Source organism: Capsicum annuum, chromosome 12 (assembly GCF_002878395.1).
Source record: "Capsicum annuum cultivar UCD-10X-F1 chromosome 12, UCD10Xv1.1, whole genome shotgun sequence".
Classification (NCBI taxonomy): domain Eukaryota; kingdom Viridiplantae; phylum Streptophyta; class Magnoliopsida; order Solanales; family Solanaceae; genus Capsicum; species Capsicum annuum.
In genome coordinates this window covers 48,782,758-48,792,559 of record NC_061122.1, presented here as the reverse complement: position 1 = coordinate 48,792,559, position 9,802 = coordinate 48,782,758, and the positions used below count along the sequence as shown (strand labels likewise).

At 34.5% G+C, this 9,802-nt stretch overlaps 1 long non-coding RNA gene across 1 annotated transcript; it reads left to right on the top strand.

Moving 5' to 3' along the window:
- The first annotated feature begins 223 nt into the window (after window positions 1–223).
- On the top strand, window positions 224–5,141 carry LOC107850189. Its single transcript, XR_001668501.2, has 3 exons — window positions 224–516; window positions 3,584–3,649; window positions 4,797–5,141. It is a non-coding gene; the product is annotated as an uncharacterized LOC107850189 (long non-coding RNA).
- The last annotated feature ends 4,661 nt before the right edge of the window (window positions 5,142–9,802 follow it).

Sequence of the window (9,802 nt, the reverse complement as noted above, 5' to 3'; positions counted from 1 at the left end):
GTTAAGTTTTTCTGTATTTTACCTAGGCAAGAAGTCCTAATGTTCAATTAAAATATTGTCTTATATATTCTTTTTGAAATGATGTTTGTAGTAAATAAAAGTCTCATTCTTAAACTTCAGTTTTTTTGTATTTTCAGTAGTATTTTCTGGACCATTCGTTTTAGGTCTATTAGTTAGTAACGTGCAGTTTCTTTTCTACATCTATTTTTTTGTTGGTTCTAAATTCAGTTCATATCTTTTGCTGCCAATGTGATCTTCCTTTGTGCTTTCTGAATTCAATTCATATTTTTTTCCTTTGCTTTTTATTGATTGTTATCGGACTCACATCGTCTGACCTTAAAATTGTGTTATCATAATTACTCAATGTCAATACTTTGAGAACTTGTGTTGTGAGCAATTGCATGAGTTCTCATATTTCTTGTGTCCTTTCTCCAGTATGAAAAACAACCTGTGATGTTATGGATGAATGAAGTGGATCAAATAGTAGTCAATCGCTATGTACGTGACTGATCAAAGGTTATATTATCTCATCTTTTTCATTCACTGATTAAATTACGTTAAAATTTGATTAAAAGTTGTCCAGGAGATCAAGTGGGTAGGTTCTAAGGCTAGGGATGTGTATGGGTACAAGTTGTGGTACTCAGGAAGCGAGAGGCGCAGGAATGGAGTAGGTATCTTAGTAGACAAAGATCTTAGAGGAGAGTAGTGGAGGTTAAGAGGGTCTGTGATAGGTTGTTGACAATTAAGTTGGTCATTGGAGGGTTTACTCTGAACATTTGTAGCGCTTATGCGCCACGGGTGGGCTAAGATGAGGAGGAGAAGAAGAGACTTTTGGAAGTTTTAGACGAGGTGGTAAGAGGAGTGCCTAGCTCTGAGAAGATTGTCATAGGAGGGGATTTTAATAAGCACATCGGGGCATTACCAAGAGGCTACGACAATATGCATGAAGGCTTTGGTTTTGGGAGTAGGAATGAAGAGGGAGCTTCACTTTTGGATTTTGCGAGGGCCTTTGGGTTGGTGGTAGTGAATTCAAGCTTTCTGAAGAGGGAGGATCACCTGATTACCTTTCTAAGTGTGATATCCAAGACTCAAATTGACTTTTTGCTGCTTAAGAAGAGGGATAGAGCAATGTGTAAAGATTGTGAGGTCATTTCGGGTGAGAATCTTTCGACCCAACATAATCTTATGGTGATGGTCTTGGTTATCAAGAAGCGCAAGAAGATGAGGGGTGGGGAAGGTTGATCTAGAATTAAGTGAGATGGCTTGACTCTGATAATTGCACTAGAGATAGAAGAGAAGGTAGTGGGAACGGAGGTGTGGGAGTGTAGGGAGGATGTAGATAGTATGTGGGATAGGGTTACTAGTTGCATTAAGTAGACAGATAGAGAGGTATTAGGAGTCTGGAAGGGCTAGTCTGGCTAGCATTGCCACTAGTGGTGGAATGGAGAAGCTAAGAAAAAGGTGGAGACTAAGGATGTAGATTATGCTAAGTTGATGAAGAGTAAGGATGAAGAGGAGAAGTCAGTAAATAGAGAGGATTACAAGTTAGATAGGAAGAAGGCTAAATTAGCAGTTATGGTTGCTAAGTAAGCAGTGTTTGTAAGGTTATAGGCGGGATTAGAGGAAAAAGATGGGTAAAAGAGGTTGTATAGGCTTGATAAGGCTAGGGAGAGGAAGGGTTATGACCTTGACTAAGTGAAGTGCATTAAGAGGGAGGATAGTAGGGTATTGGTGGAGGACTTTCTCATTAACAGAATATGACAGTCATATTTTCATACACTCTTGAATGATGAGAAGGACATAGGCATAGTGTTAGGGGGAGTTGGAGCACTTAGATAAACGCCATGATTTTTTTTAGTGTAGATGTTTCAAGGTTGAGAAGGTTAGAGAGGCTATTAAAAGGATGTGAAGGGGTAGGGCGACGGGACCTGATGAAATTCTAGTGGATTTTTGGAAGTATACGGGCGGGGTAGGTTTAAGGTGGCTGACTAAATTATTTAATGACACTTTTAAGACTGCAAAGATATTCGAGGCTAGGAGATAGAGTACTTTGATTCCTTTATACAAGAACAAGGGTGACATTCAGATTTGTAATAACTATAGGGGTATTAAGTTGTTAAGTCACACTATGAAGATTTGGCAAAGGATGGTCGAGCGAAGGTTGAGGATGATCATGTCTATTTTTAAGAATTAATTTGGATTTATGCCCAGTCGCTTGATGACAGAGGCAATTCACCTTATACGAAAACTGGTGGAGCAGTATAGGGAGAGAAAGAGAGACTTACACATGGTCTTCAATGACTTGGAGAACGAATGTGACAAAGTCCCTAGGGAGGTTCTATTGAGATACTTAGAGGTGACAGAGGTCCCAGTGGCATACATCAGATCGATTAAATACATGTATGAGGGAGCAAAGACTTGAGTGAGGATGGGGAGAGGAGATTTAGAGGATTTCCTTGTCTTGACACGATTGCACCAGATATCAACTCTTAGCCTATTTTTGTTTTTCTTGGTGATGGATGGGATGACTCAGCATATTTAAGGAGAGGTGCCTTGGAGTATGCTATTTGCAGATAATGTAGTTTTAATTGATGAGACACGACGGTGTGTTAATGATAAATTGGAGGTTTGGGGAAAAACCCTAAAGTCTAAAGGGTTTAGGTTGAGTAGGACTAAGACAAAGTACCTGGATTGCCAGTTTAATGACTAGAAGCAGGAGGGCGTGGTTGTAGTGAAGATGGATTCCTAGGTTGTTTGTAAGAGGGATAGTCTTAAGTATCTTGGATCTATCATTCAGGGGAATAGTGATATTGATGAGGATGTCTCTCATCGTATTGGGGCAGGTTGAATGAAATGGAGGCTCGCCTCAAGAGTTTTTTGTGATAAAAAGGTGTCTCCCAAGCTTAAAGGCAAATTCTATAAAGTGCTAGTCCGTCCAGTCATATTGTATAAAGTGGAATGTTGGCCAGTCAAGAAATTCGATATTCAAAAGTTAAAGGTGGTGAAAATGAGGATGTTTTGTTAGACGTATAGACTTACTAGGGGTGATAGGGTTAGGAATGAGACTATTCGAAAGAAGGTAGGAGTGGATTCAGGGGAGGGTAAAATACAAGAAATAATTGTTGAGATGGTTTGAGCATGTGATGAGAAGAGGCACTGATGCCTTGGTTCGTAGGTGTAAGAGGTTGGCTTTAGACTATTTTAGAGGGGTATAGGTAGGCCGAATAATTACTGGAGGGAGGTGATTAGACGTGATATGAAACAATTATAGTTTACCGACGATATGACCTTATATAGGAAGGTATGGAACATGTGAATTAGGGTAGAGGACCAGTATGTGTAGGTGAGTTGTAGCTAGTAGTTAGGAGTGCTTTGGTGTAGTAGGGCTAGTAATCTTAGGGCTTTATACATAGACTGGAGCTTCTAGTTAGAAGGGTTTGGGTAAGGTGTGTGTCTTTGGTTTGTTAGTGTATAGTATTACTTTGTAGGTGTCTTATTTCTATTATTTCATCTTGTATCTTCCTTTATTATAACTTTATTTTACTGCCTTTTTGGTACTGAATCGGGGGTGTATCGGGAACAGTCTCTCTACTTCTTCGCAGGTTGTGGTATGGACTACATACATTCTACCTTCCTCAGACTACACTAGGTGAGAATACACTAGGTTTGTTGTTGTTGTTGTTGCACAATTGACCAATATCAATACTTTGAAAATTTTTGTTATAGCAATTGAATGAGTTATACCCTTTTTGTTAGAGAATTGGTGGATAAAAGAGTAAAAGAACTTCAATTTTTTTGTTCTAAGGAGAAAATGATCTGAATTAGATGCTTTGATGTGTTTGAGAATTTGTATATTGCATGTTTTGAGTATGTTAGAGTAAGAATGTGGTTATGCATGTCGAATTGATAATTGGGACCAAGAAAAAGCAAGAATAGGAACGAAGAAATTTTTTTTATATCTTTCGTAGATGTTTGAATTGCATGTGTTAAGTGTATAGCTAGCGTTCCTCCGTTGATCTCCCATGTTCAGGGGATAAAAGTCTTAGGAGATATATTCGCGAGGAGGATGTGTCTAATTTTTAACAAAATGAAGTTATGATTGTGATATTTGTGTCGTGTAGAAATACATACTAGGTTCTCATTGCCAATAAATGTGATTAATGGTGCTATATTTGAGCAATTGTTTACCAAAAACTACCCCAGACAACACGCTTAGTAGATTAGAGACTAGAGAGTAAAAGCACAAGTTTCTCATAATTGTGGACTACATCTTTGGTGGTGGCTAAGATTCCATGCCAAATCTGTGACTAAAATGAGTCCTTTGAGCGTCTGATACTCCACATTGATCATAATACTTGTACTTGATATAAAATAAATGAAAATAACTCTCCTGGACGTATAATCAAGGAAAAGGAAATATGAAATAATGTCTACACTCCTATTTTCTTAACTATCATGATAGTGATATGAGAGCGGCGTAAAATTATATTTCTCGAACTCCTCAATAATGTCAATGGATGCATGTGAAATCATTCAAAAAAAGTTTACTTTTAAAAACTATGACTTGGGTGCAACAATATTTGTGGAGAGTCTTAACAACTTAGGTGTAAAACTATTTTAAAATTCAAGCCTAGAGGTTAAGTTGCTTTGGTCCACTAAAGGAGGAGAAAGATTTGAGTTTTATTGTACTTATACCATAAAGTTTCCTACGCTGAACTTCTGTTACTAATAATGTGGGCAATAAAGTATAACGTAATTTATAAGATCTGACACTTAATTGTGAATTGTCATTGCAGCAAAAGATCATTTGGAACATAGGGAGGAAAGAAGGATGATCCTCAAGTACCTCCCAGTTTGAAGCAAACTATACAATTTTCTCCATTATATGGACAGAAGGAGCTTAACTCAGGGATTGATGTTGGAAAGACAAAAGACATCAAATAAAATTCTGATTTTATTTTCGAGCTTAGCTCTTTAGCTTTCTTTTGATCTTTGTGATCAAGAAACAAGTTCATTACATTATGTAGCCCCTGTGTTTGGTTAGATGAGCCTCAAGTTTGAGTCTTGAGTTTTTTAGTTTGATCCTTAGATAATGTGATAGTGCCGATACTGTTCACGTGACCATTGGATTAGCAAATCATATTCGCTGGAGAAGGTGAAGAAGAGACCATGCACACTGATATTCATTATAACTACTATTTTGCTTGGGCTCTTCAAAAAAATCAATGGATGTGTGTTGGATTCTCTAAAAGTACATTATTTTTGGAAAATTCGAAACGATTACGACACCAAAAGTAAAGACGCTGAACATTTTAATGAAAAAATAATAACAACTCCTCTTTTAAGGTAAAAGAACGAAAAACTTTGACGAATTGTGGTTTTTTGGTATAATAATAAGTCAAAATGTCAAACTATGCCATTTAAATAGATATCATTTATTTTAATGCAAACTTCTACTTTTTATAATTTTTCCTCCTTGCATATGTTTTATTGATTGATGCGAGACACACGTACAAAACACGTACCCTAAACTATATATATATTCCACATTCAAGTTTGAAATTGAAATAATGGTCATTTAGATAAATAAAACTTCTTTTTAAAATAATCTCCAGAAAAGGATTATCTTGGTCGATGTACTCTTAAAAGCAATTCACCAATTATGAGAGTTGCAATTGCTATCTTGATGTTGTTTTAAGCATTTTAATATTATTATTATTGTTCTTTAATATTATTATTAAATATTATTAAAATGCATGATTCTTGAAAGTTATGCAGCATAATAGTGCATTATTGTTGTTGTTACTTTGCATAGCTGTTACCTTTATTTTTAATGCCATTATTTGGCATAATTCTCACGTTTATGGCTATATTTTCATCTTACAAAAATCTCCTATATCATTTGTATTCTGAAACATTAATGACAATAGTTAGTGGTGGTATGATGTGGATATAAGTTTTATGTAACTTTCACTCTTTATTCCTCCATTATCCTATTCTTTATGTGATGTAACTCATGAACCTCTTGTTACCATTGTAACCTCTATTCTATTTATCTTCCCATTTATTTTTCTTATTCATTGCATGAAATATTTCTTCACCTATAATAAAGGTGGTATTGCATGGTTTTGATATATACAAGATAATATAGAGTTCACAAAAGATAGTAAAAAAAAGAGTTCATTAGTTGAAGGAAGGTGTTCTTTTCGTGGAGCTTTTGACTCAACTCTTGTCCAGAGTTGTTGAGCTGTTCTTTGTGAGAAGTCTATTGTATCATGGAGCGGACAAGTCAAGAAGATTACTGCTAGACCGGTGAAACAATTTGCTGAGGCGGGCTTGAATCTCCTTAAAGAGAGCGGGATATCCGTGCTTCAGCTAAAGAAAATGAAAAAGATAACTTTTGATTATTTTAGTTGTAATATTTTTTGTAATTTCACCAACAATTTTAAGGAGATTCAATGAAAACAACTGAAAAATCTACGGATGTCAAGATGGGAGATCTTAACAAGCCATTCTGGTTCAACGGTACTCATTTCAAAAGATGGAAGGGTAAAATACTTTTCTACTTGAGTCTTCTCAATGTCTCTTATGTTTTAACTAAGAATAATCCAAATAAAGTAAATACCTCTTCCATGAGTGATGAAGAACTCATTTCTCTTCAAGTGAAAGTTGAAAAATCAGATGGTGACTCATACAAGTGTCTATACTTTTTACTTAATTGTCTATCTGATAATTTTTATGATTATTATGATAGGACTAACTCCAGTGCAAAGAAAATTTAGAAAGCATTGCTGAGGAAGTATGCCACTGAGGAGGCGTGCGGGAGCAAAAAAAATCCGGCTAGCAGATTTTATCATTTTTAAATGGTGGACAACAAATCAGTGGTAGACCAAGCTCAGGACATCATAATGATTGTTGGAGAGCGCAGGTATGAGGAAGTCAAAATTGGAGATAACCTTATTGTTTGGGGTATAATTGATAAACTTCTACCTTCATGGAAGGAATTTTAAAAAACTATGTGCTACAAGCAAAAGAAAACTTCTCTTGAGACTTTGATAGTGAATTCACATGAAATAACAAGCAAGGGGCCAAGATGCACTTTTGCAAATAGAAGAGAACAACATCACACCGAAGGTAAATTTAACTTCTTCAAATAATGCTACCCCTGAAACTAACAAAAATACTACTTTGAAGCCTAAGAAGAAAAAAATTCAAGAAAAATGATGCCAGACATCCCAAGGATAATAATAGTGAAAACAACCAAGCAATAAATCAACATGTACAAGAAAAAGAACCATGCTTTGTCTGTGGCAAGAGTGGGAATAGTGCTCGATTTTGCAAATTTTTAAAACGTGGGCCTAAACCTCAGGCAAATATTATCGAAGAACCATTTGTGGAGTGATAATAGACATTAACAAATTGGAGAATATTGATGGATGGTGGGATGACTCTGGTGCAAACCGTCATGTTTGTTATAACAAAAATTAGTTTAAAAAATATACTAATTTTGAGGAGCCCAAAACCATCATGCTTAGAGATTCACACACAACTCAAGTACTGGAAATGGGAGATGTCGAGTTGAGATTTACTTTTGAAAGGGTATTAATTTTAAAAGATGTGCTTTATACTTCTTCCATGAGAAAAAATTTGATGTCTAGTTTTCTTCTTAATAAATTAAGCTTCAAATAGATTATTGAATCTGATCAGTATGTGATTATGAAAAATAATATTTTTGTGGGAAAGGGGTATCCATGTGATGGTATGTTCAAGTTGAATGTTGAAATGAATAATACATCTACTTCTGCTTATATGCTTTCTTCTTCTAATTTTTGGCATACTCGTTGTGTCATATAAATGATCATTATGTGGGAATCATTAGTAGTTTAGGATTAATTCTAGCAATCGACAAGAACTTTGAAAAATGTGAGGCTTGTAGTAAAGACAAAATCACAAAAAGGCCTCATTTTTAAGTTGAAAGAAAAACTGATTTATTAGAATTGGTTCATACTAATATTTGTGAACTTGGAGAAATTTTTCTCGTGGAGAAAATAGATATTTTATCACTTTCATTGATGATTTTTCTAAGTTTACATATATTTACTTAATGAAAAATAAAAGTAATGCTTTTAAGAACTTTAAAACTTTTCTCCATGAAGTTGAAAATCAGTTTAATAGAAAAATAAACAGAATTAGAAGTGATAGAGACCATGAATATGAGTCATATGAATCAGTTCTTTTGTTAGATCATTTGGTATAATTCATAAAAACTATTCCTCCTTATTCTCTTGCATCTACCGGCGTAGCAGAAAGGAAGAATAGAACATTGTTTGAGTTAACTAATGCCATGTTAATTGAGTCTTGTGCACCTTTAAGTTTTTAGGGTAAAACTCTTTTGATTGCTTGCTATGTGTTGACTCGTGTGCCTCACAAAGAGACCAAACTAACACCTTTTGATTTGTGGAAATATCATAAGCAAAATTTGAGATATCTAAGAGTTTGTACGTTGGGTAAAAAAGTTACTACTTGTGCTTTTATTGGTTATGCTTCAAATAGTACAACCTATAGATTTTTTAATCTAGAAGATAATATTATAATAGAATCTGGTGATGCTATTTTTTTATGAAAATAAATTCTCTTTTGATTCTAAAAATAGTGAGGGCCAAAGGACTAAAGAAAATATTATGTCACTACCTAGTTCTTCTACTTCTACTTTAAAAAATAAAGAAAATGATGATTTTGAGTTAAGAATAAGTAAACGAGCTAGAGTAGAAGAAGATTTTGATCCTGATTATTATGTTTTAAATGTTGAAAATGATCCTATCGCGTTAAAAGAAGTTTTGTCTTCACATGATGCTATTTTCTGAAAAGAGGCTGTAAATGATGAAATAGAATCACTAATTTAAAATAAAACTTGGAAGGTAGTTGATTTACCATCGGGTGTAAAATAATTGAATGTAAATGGGTCATGCGTAAAAAGTTAAAATCTGATGGACCTGTTGATAAATATAAAGTTAGGCTAATGGTTAAAGGTTTTAAACAACTAGAAGGCTTAGAATTTTTTGATACTTTTTCTCTGATAGCTAGAATTACATCCATTAGACTTTTAGCTATTGCAACAGTTTTTTATTTACAAATTCATCAAATGGATGTAAAAATTAGTTTTTTAAACAGAGACCTGAATGAGGAGATTTACATGGAACAATCGAGTGATTTGTTGAGGCCAGCTAAGAAAGCAAAGTGTGTAAACTTAATAAATCCCTATATGAGTTGAAACAGGAAGCAAAGAAATGGCATGAAATGTTTGATTCCTGTACAACTGATAATGGATTTAAAACAAACGAGTGTGGTAAGTGCATATATCATAAGTCTTGGAATAATACTCATGTTATTATTTGCCTACATGTTGATGATTTATTGATCTTTGGCTCTAACATTAATGTTATTGGTGAAACTAAAAATATTCTTAGAGGTCATTTTGATATGAAAGATCTTGAATAGGCAAATTTTATTCTAGGAACAAAAATTACTAGAACGTATGATGCAATTTTCCTTGACCAGTCACACTATGTTGAGAAAATTTTGTAAAACTATAATTTCCTTGATTGAAAGCATGTTGTAACTCTATTTGATTCTAGTATTCACTTGTTTCCCGTTGAAAGTGAAAATAATGTTTTAAATTAAAAGGAATATGCAAGCATAATTGAAAGTTTGAGATATGTGACTGATTGCACTAGGCCAGGTATTGCGTATGCAGTAGGAGTACTTTACAGGTTTACTAGCAAGCCAGGTATTGAACATTGAC